Source organism: Suncus etruscus, chromosome 1, assembly GCF_024139225.1.
Source record: "Suncus etruscus isolate mSunEtr1 chromosome 1, mSunEtr1.pri.cur, whole genome shotgun sequence".
Classification (NCBI taxonomy): domain Eukaryota; kingdom Metazoa; phylum Chordata; class Mammalia; order Eulipotyphla; family Soricidae; genus Suncus; species Suncus etruscus.
Window position 1 is genome coordinate 46,012,469 of NC_064848.1, and position 7,966 is coordinate 46,020,434.

The window sequence follows — 7,966 nt, forward strand, 5'->3', positions numbered from 1 at the left end:
ACAGACAGTGGTTAGATCTCCCAGCTTCCCACATGATCCCTCCCAAGCCAGGAGCGATTTCTGAATGCATATCCAGGAGTAACTCCTGAGCGTCAACAAGTGTGGCCCAAAAAAACAAAACAAAACAAAAAAAATGTATTGTGGGCAGGATAGCTCCTTGGCTCTAAGAACTCACCATTTGTTAATGATTCTGTGATTACAAATATACTTGACCACACAGCACTGGGAATGAAACACTTTATAATCATCTCGTCTTCAAACTGGGTTAAGCCCCGCTCCTTAGAAATGTGGATCCTCTGGCAGTCAGGGAACTAGTAGTTTGGGGGTGTTTGGGGGATTGTTTGGGTTTTTTTGGTTATTATTTGGGAGGGTTGGGTTTGTTTGTTTGTTTGGGCCACACCCGTTTAATATGGGACCCTGGGATCAAACCGCATTCCAGCCTGTCCTAGGCTAGTGCTTGAAAGGCAGGCGCCTTACCTCTAGCGCCACCACCCTGGCCCCGTGGGGGGGGGGGTTCGTTGTTGTTGTTGTTTGATTTTTGAGCCAGACCCATTAGTGCTCAGGAATCACTCCTGCTGAGCTGTGAGACCATATGGGATGTCGGGATTGAATCTGATCACATACAAGTCAAAAGTCCTACTTGCTGTATTATTGATCTGCCTCAAGCCAGGTAACTTGAACTTGGCCCTGTTCCTAGTTCTGGAACATAGGATAGATGGACAAGAAAACTTAGTCAATGTAGAAACTAGTCACTATACCCTGGAATTTTCCAATGTCACACTACTATGCTTCAATTGAGCCCAACATAGAGGACAGAATGAGAGAGACATGAAGGTCCACTGCAAAAAATCTGTCTCTGGGGTTGACCTTGCCTGAGATCATATTCATTTCAATCATCAGTACCATACTGAACACTGCTAGGGGTGATCCCTGAACATAGAATAAGCCCTGAGCATTTAGGTGAGGCCCAGACACAAACAAAACAAAAACAAAACACTACAAACTCTAATTCATATCGTCATGGGGTCATTAGAGACTCAGAGAACCATATTACTTTTGAGAAGTTTATTAGCTGACAACCGTATGGGATCCCAGATGCAAATCATACAGCCTTGATTGCAGTTTCTCCCATTCTTAAAGGGTTTAAAAATATCTTTTTAACAGAACATACAGAAGCAGATAAACTATTTGCGTAAGCATAATAGGTGTACAAAAGCAGATAAGCCATTGATGCACTTAAGCATTGAATTTTGTCACAGTTCTCAGGAAAGGATCTGTCACTGGTTGGTAATTACTTCTGGCGTCTGTTTAAAAACAAAAATAATGGCTTGAGGACAAGGTGGTTGATTGGATGCTAAGCTATTACACTAGTTTTAATACACCAGGGTCAAATCATTGATTCCTGTGGCCCAAGTCTTCCTCCAGTACCTCCTCACTAAACCCACCTAGGGACCTTTAATGAATCTGGACTATCAGTTTGATGGAGTCCATCTGCCTTCGGATGGTTTTAACAGGTCATGCAATGGACTCACCAGTAGTCCATTACAAGAATGAGGGGTCCAGTGACAGTTGAGTGGAGACTGCTCAACCAAGGGGACCAGCCAAACATCCTCTGAAACAACCTTTCAGAATTATTCCTTGCTTGCTGTCTTTTTTCTAAGTCTTCTCTCTCTGGGACTCGTGACAGAGTAACTTCTCCAGATCCTACCTATTGGTTTTTGCATGAGGGATCCCTTAACTTCCTGCCTGCCTGCCTCACAATATTATATATCAACAGATTTGTTGTTATTATTATAAGTATCTCAAAGGTTAAGCTTTAGGCCAATTTCATTATAATTAAAGTTTAGGTCAATTTCATTATAATTAAAACTAGACAGGATTTCCCCTTCCACCTCCATAGACAGATACACACATCCTCTCCTAGATACATAATCAAACATGAAGTTAATGTGACATATATTAGAGATTCATACAAAGAATTATTTTCTTGTTAGTTATTCAATGTTTTTCTGAGTTTGGGTCATTAGCTTGTGAATTATCTGCATCATCATCTTCTTCCAAAGCTATAATATCTGGAATTTCATCAGTCTCAGATGTTGAATCTGTGGCTGTGATATCAAATGCCTGTAAAAGAAAAATGCTACATATTAAAACAAACACTAATGAAATGTACTGTGTCAAGTTAAGGTAAGCTCATGAAGACTATTGCATGTGCATGAATCTTCTTTTATCCATAATAGTATTTTCATTTTGTTTTGTTTTTAAGACATACCTAGCAATGCTCAGGGCTTACTCCAGAGTCTATGCACAGAGATAACTCCTAGAGGTGCTCAGGGGACTGTATGTGGTGCTAAAGATGGAACTCAAGTTGGTTGCATGCAAGGTAACATACTTGTATTTTCTAACAAGATGTTTATATAGTCTCATTCCTGAAATCTACTCATATTACGAAAGCACTATTTTTGTGGGGTCAGTATTATTGCTAAGTAGTAGAACTTTCCTTGCAAGTGTGAGATTCTGGACTTAATCTCCAACAGCATACACACAAAAAAATTTTTTGGAACTCATCCAGAGATGCTCAGGACTGCTCTCAGTACACTCTGGAATGACTCCTGGTTCTAGCAACAATAGGGCAACAATATGGGATGCTGGAGACTAACCCCAAGAGTGGGTTTCAAACTCTCCTTTTTTGTTCTAAATGGTAATATTAACAAGAAACCAGGTAACTCAACAGCCTGAGCACGTGCCTCACCGTGGTAGTGTCTTCCCTGGTAGAGGATTGCTTCCAGGTGTTGTTATAAGAAGCCTTGGATGTTTCATAGATAGCTTCCCTGGTTCAGGGGTGAATGGAGGATGTCCATTCTTCTGGGGCCTGTGCCAGGTCATTATATCAATGTTCAGGGTGTAAGGTCCCATTGCACTACAAGATTTATGTGTTCCAATCTCTATTAGATAATAACTTATTTGTATGTATAGTATTTTCCCATTTTAATGTGCCTATGTAAACCAGGAACAATGCCACGTGGCATTATCATCGCATATGGGGGCCACAAGAACAAGTCCAACAATCCCCATGACATGGTTCAATCATAAGCATTAAACTGAGGGACTCTTCCACCAAAATTCCTTATTGAACAGCTCACAAAGAGAAGACAAGATAAACAGTGGGTAGAATCGTCACAGTAAAAGAATATTTAGAAAGAGTTATAGCTGTTAAAGAAAATACACAAAATATTCAAAAGACTTATGGGTCCATTTTATGTCTTTTGAAATAATTGAGGGTTGTTAAATCCAATGCAAGACTTTGTTCTGTGATTAGAACTGTGTAGTACTCAAGTTAAAATGGGTAAATGTGAGGTACTGATGGTTGGGGGTTGGTGGGAGAGTTAGGGAGTAATAATGAGCTCTGTAGGGGTGAGCGAAAGGGCAGAATCTGGGGCAGGAGGTCGGTCTTGGTGCCTAATAAATTAAAGAACTGAGGGTAAAGGGGGTTAATTAAGGGGAAGATAATGAATCCGATTGGGAGATGAGGGAGTAGAAGGGGCTCTGTGTGAAGGAGGGGAAATATGTCAGAGGGGATATATACATTGTATAGATGAATTGATTATGGATTAGGCTTGGTAGTCAGAGAGGACCACTGTATAGGAAGTCACGTCTACATATACACTGATTTTAGAGACCTGTTTGAATATTATCCTCCAAATCTAGGGAATTCCATTTTTTTCCTAAAAACAGTCGAGATTTAAGAATATTTTTGGGTGTTGTTAAAAAGTATATTTGCGCCCACGCACTTTTCACAATGAATAATAGTAAGAAGAGAACTCCTGAATGGGGTCCAGTCTGGGGTGGGGGGATCTCAGTCCCCTGGACTAAGTGGTAAGCCTATGGCTAGCTTCCTGCCCAGATCCCCCAACATACCAGCTGAAGAGAAACAGAAGAACTGGCATGTGGAGTCTTCCGGGTGCAGCCCTGCCTCTGTAGTTTGTGGATGCATAGGGAGGAATATCTCTCCCCCTCCCCCCAGGGCCCAATTAACCAGGCGTGACCCTGAAGACCCGTCTGGTGTGGGGGGATCTCAGTACCCTGATTGGGAATATTTGTTATTTATTTCTCCTGGTTTTCCTGGTATGCAAAAGGCACTGGCATAGAGATTTCTGAAAAGGAAAAAAAGCTTAATTCACCCCAACTAGCCTTTTGTGTTTGAGTTATCAGTATTTTCTTGTAAATATTTTGTAATATTGTAGTGAAATGGATTGCAATGTCATTTCCTAATACAAAACAATATATGTGGGAAGAAATATAAAATTCTTTGATTTAAATTATTTCCCTCTGAGAAAAAAAGAAAGACCAAATGGTAAATTTAATGCTGTGTACCAGTTTTATTTTAAATGATCATGAAGAAAAAGAAAATAGTGTCTGTCAGTTGTCCAGGCTGATATCTCTGTGAAATTCTCAAAATGGGTGGGGACAGATTCCCCTTTCTGCATAAACCACAGAAGCCCAGCACCACCCTCCGAGAGAAACATCCCAGATAGTCTTCTTAACCTTATCAAATTGCCAAGCCATCAAATTTATTTCAGATCTATAAATCTATGAGGCAGTTGCACAACACCTCAAAATTTTTATAGTGTCAGCCCAGTAGTATCACAGGAAATCTGATGGTATAGTTACAGTGTAATCTAAACTCAGTGAGCTAAAACAGTAATACAGAAGAGTCAAGTAGAACCTGCTATAGCCTGGTAAATCCATAGAAACTGACTCTTAGTAAGCCATGAAGAGATAAAACAATTATTTCAAACTGACCCTTGTTAACCAAAATTTTGAGAATTCCATTTGTTTTTCTATTGTAACAAACATGAAATAAATTGGTTTGTGCCTATTGTCCCTGGTACCATATATTCCCCAGTCGAGTTATGAGGGAATCCCACTCATACCAACACTTTTAAAGAAGTAACCATTAGCACTGCCAAATGCCCCAAATCAAACTAACCAAAGAAATAAATTAGAAAACTAACTGTAAAAAGAATTAAGTGGCAAAGTGAAAATTGAGCCCAATCTTTTACCCATGTCATAGATACTATTCTTCTATTTTAGCACCCCAGACCTCTGATAGGAGAGAGGACAGCTTGCTTTCTTGTTTCAGGCTCAGATCTGTTTTATACTTGGTAATATCAAATAACAAATAGAGGTTAAAGTGAACATTAAGAACTAGTTCAGGGGGCTGGAGAGATAGCACAGCGGTAGGGCATTTGCCTTGCACCCAGCCAATCCAGAACAGGTCCCGGCATCCCATATGGTCCCCTGTGCCTGCCAGAAGCGATTTCTGAGCGCAGACCCAGGAGTAATCCCTGAGTGCCGGAAAGATAGTACAGTGCTAGGGCATTTGCCTTGCACACAGCTGATTCAGGATGTCGGACTGGGTTCAATTCCCAGCATCCCATATGGTCCCCTGAGCCTGCCAAGAGTAAACCCTGAGCTCAGTCGGGTATGGCCCCAAAACCAAAATTAATTAAAATAAACCTTTGTTTAGTTCTTGCAATTATTTGCCTACTCTATTTCTGGAATGACTCAAGGTGTCTAACTTTCACCTCTGGGGACCATTACTGAAAAGCTCACATGAGGCCGAGAAAGAAATGGGGGGGGGGGGGTCTGGTAGCTGAGCTGGAGCCAGTCTTTCTGGGTTTTGTGGAGCTTATTTATTCATTTATTTATTTTTGTCTTGGGGCCACACCCAAAAACACTCTGTAATTACTCTTAGTGCTCAGGCAACCATATGGGATGTCTGGAATCTAACCTAGGCTGACTATATGCAAGGTAAGCACCCTACCCACTGTACTATCACATCAACCCAACTGGAGCTATTTTCAACTGTAGTAGTGACTGTAATTACAATGTTTTGCTTGATTGTTTTGGGGTCACTCCCTAGCTGTGCTCAATGATTACTCCTGGGAGGTGTTGAGGGAATATATGCAGTATTAAGGATGAACCAGGGTCAGCCATATGCAAGCATCTTAACCTGTCTTTGAACCTGTGTGTCTGACCATCTTTATATGAGGTTCAAAAAATGGCCCAAGAAATAATTTTGTACATTTATAAAATTAATCCCACTTTCATTAACACAATTAAGTATAAGTTAGATTTATAAAGCAATAGTGTAGGGAGTTTTTCACTGAGACTAGCCATCAAGGTGGAATCAGATAAACAAATTCAGAATCAGATGATTACTATGAAACTAATGAGGAAAAACATGTGTCTCTTTCTGCAGACAGAAAATAGGCACATAAGCACCATATTCTCGTCAAGAAAATCACTGACCACACTAGAAACTTACAGACTCTGTGTAACAAGAGGATCCTTTTGCAAACCTCTGCCATCATTGAAATTTCATATTTTAAATTTCATTGATTTGCATTACTGTGAAAATTTTTCAGAAGATGGCGCTACTGGTACATGTTGAAAACATGACTTCACTTTCTTTTTTTTTTCTTTTTTTTCCTTGATTTTCGGGCCACACCCGGTGGTGCTCAGGGGTTACTCGTGGCTGTCTACTCAGAAATAGCTCCTGGCAGGCACGGGGGATCATATGGTACACCAGGATTCGAACCTACCACCTTAGGTCCTGGATCGGCTGCTTGCAAGGCAAACACCGCTGTGCTATCTCTCTGGCCCGACTCAATCCCTTATAATCAAGCCCTTAGGAGTGTTTCTGAGCTTAGAGCCAGGAATAAGGTCTGAACACTGGGAGTGATTGATAAACAAAAAACAATTTTTTTTTGGTTTTTGGGCCATATTCAGTGGTGCTCAGGGATTACTCCTGGCACCACATACAGGAATCACTCCTGGTGGTTGCTTGGGAGACCAAATGAAATGCCGGGGATCAAACCCAGGTCTGCCACATGCAAGGTAAATGCCCTCCCCACTTTGCTTCCCTCCAGCCCCCAAAACCAAATGTTTTTTTTTGTTTGTTTGTTTGTTTGTTTTTGGCTTTTGGATTACACCCGGCAGTGCTCAGAGGTTACTCCTGGCTCTATGGCTCAGAAATCGCTCCTGGCAGGCTTGGGGGATCATATGGAATGCTGGAATTTGAACCACCATCCTTCTGCATGTAAGGCAAATGCCCTACCTCCATGCTATCTCTCCGGCCCCCAACACCAAAGATTTTTTGTTTTTGTTTTGTGGTTTTTGGGTCACACCTGGCAGTGCTCAGGGGTTACTCCTGGATCCATGCTCAGAAATTGCTCCAGGGGACCATATGGGACGCTGAGATTCTAACCGATGACCTTCTGCATGAAAGGCAAACGCCTTACCTCCATGCTATCTCTCTGGCCCCTGTTTTTGTTTTCTTAACCAAAGGTTTTTTAAGAAGAAAAAAAAAACTATATGATAAAGCCAAAGGAATTATGCAGAGGTCAGGTGATACCTTCACAGGGACAACCTTGTTTCAATCTCTGGTATCACGTATGATCCTCTGAGCACTTCCAAGAGAGATACCTGAGTATAGTCAGAAGAAAGCTCTGAACATCACCAAGTATGACCTAAATTCCCCCCACCCACACCACCACCAGACACACACATACACACAAATAATATAATAAAGCAAATGGACTGCCTCGTGTTTTTGTTTTTGTTTTTGTGTTTAAAGCCAGTCAAATTGAGCAGTGGGTGCCTCCGTGTTTGAATGCAGGAGGCATTCAATCCTTGAGCACTCCAGGAGCAACTCCTGAACACCACGGAGTGAGGCCTCCAAACCAAAAGAACAAAAAAACAAACAGGCTGAAGCAATAGCACAGTGGTAGGGCCTTTGCCTTGCATGCAGAGGACCCAGGACAGACCCAAGTTTGATCACCGGCATCCCATATGATCCCCGAGCTTGCCAGGAGCGATTTCTGAGTGCAGAGCCAGGAGTAACCCCTAAACATTCCCAGGTGTGCCCAAAAACCAAAACATTTTTTAAAAAGCATTTTAA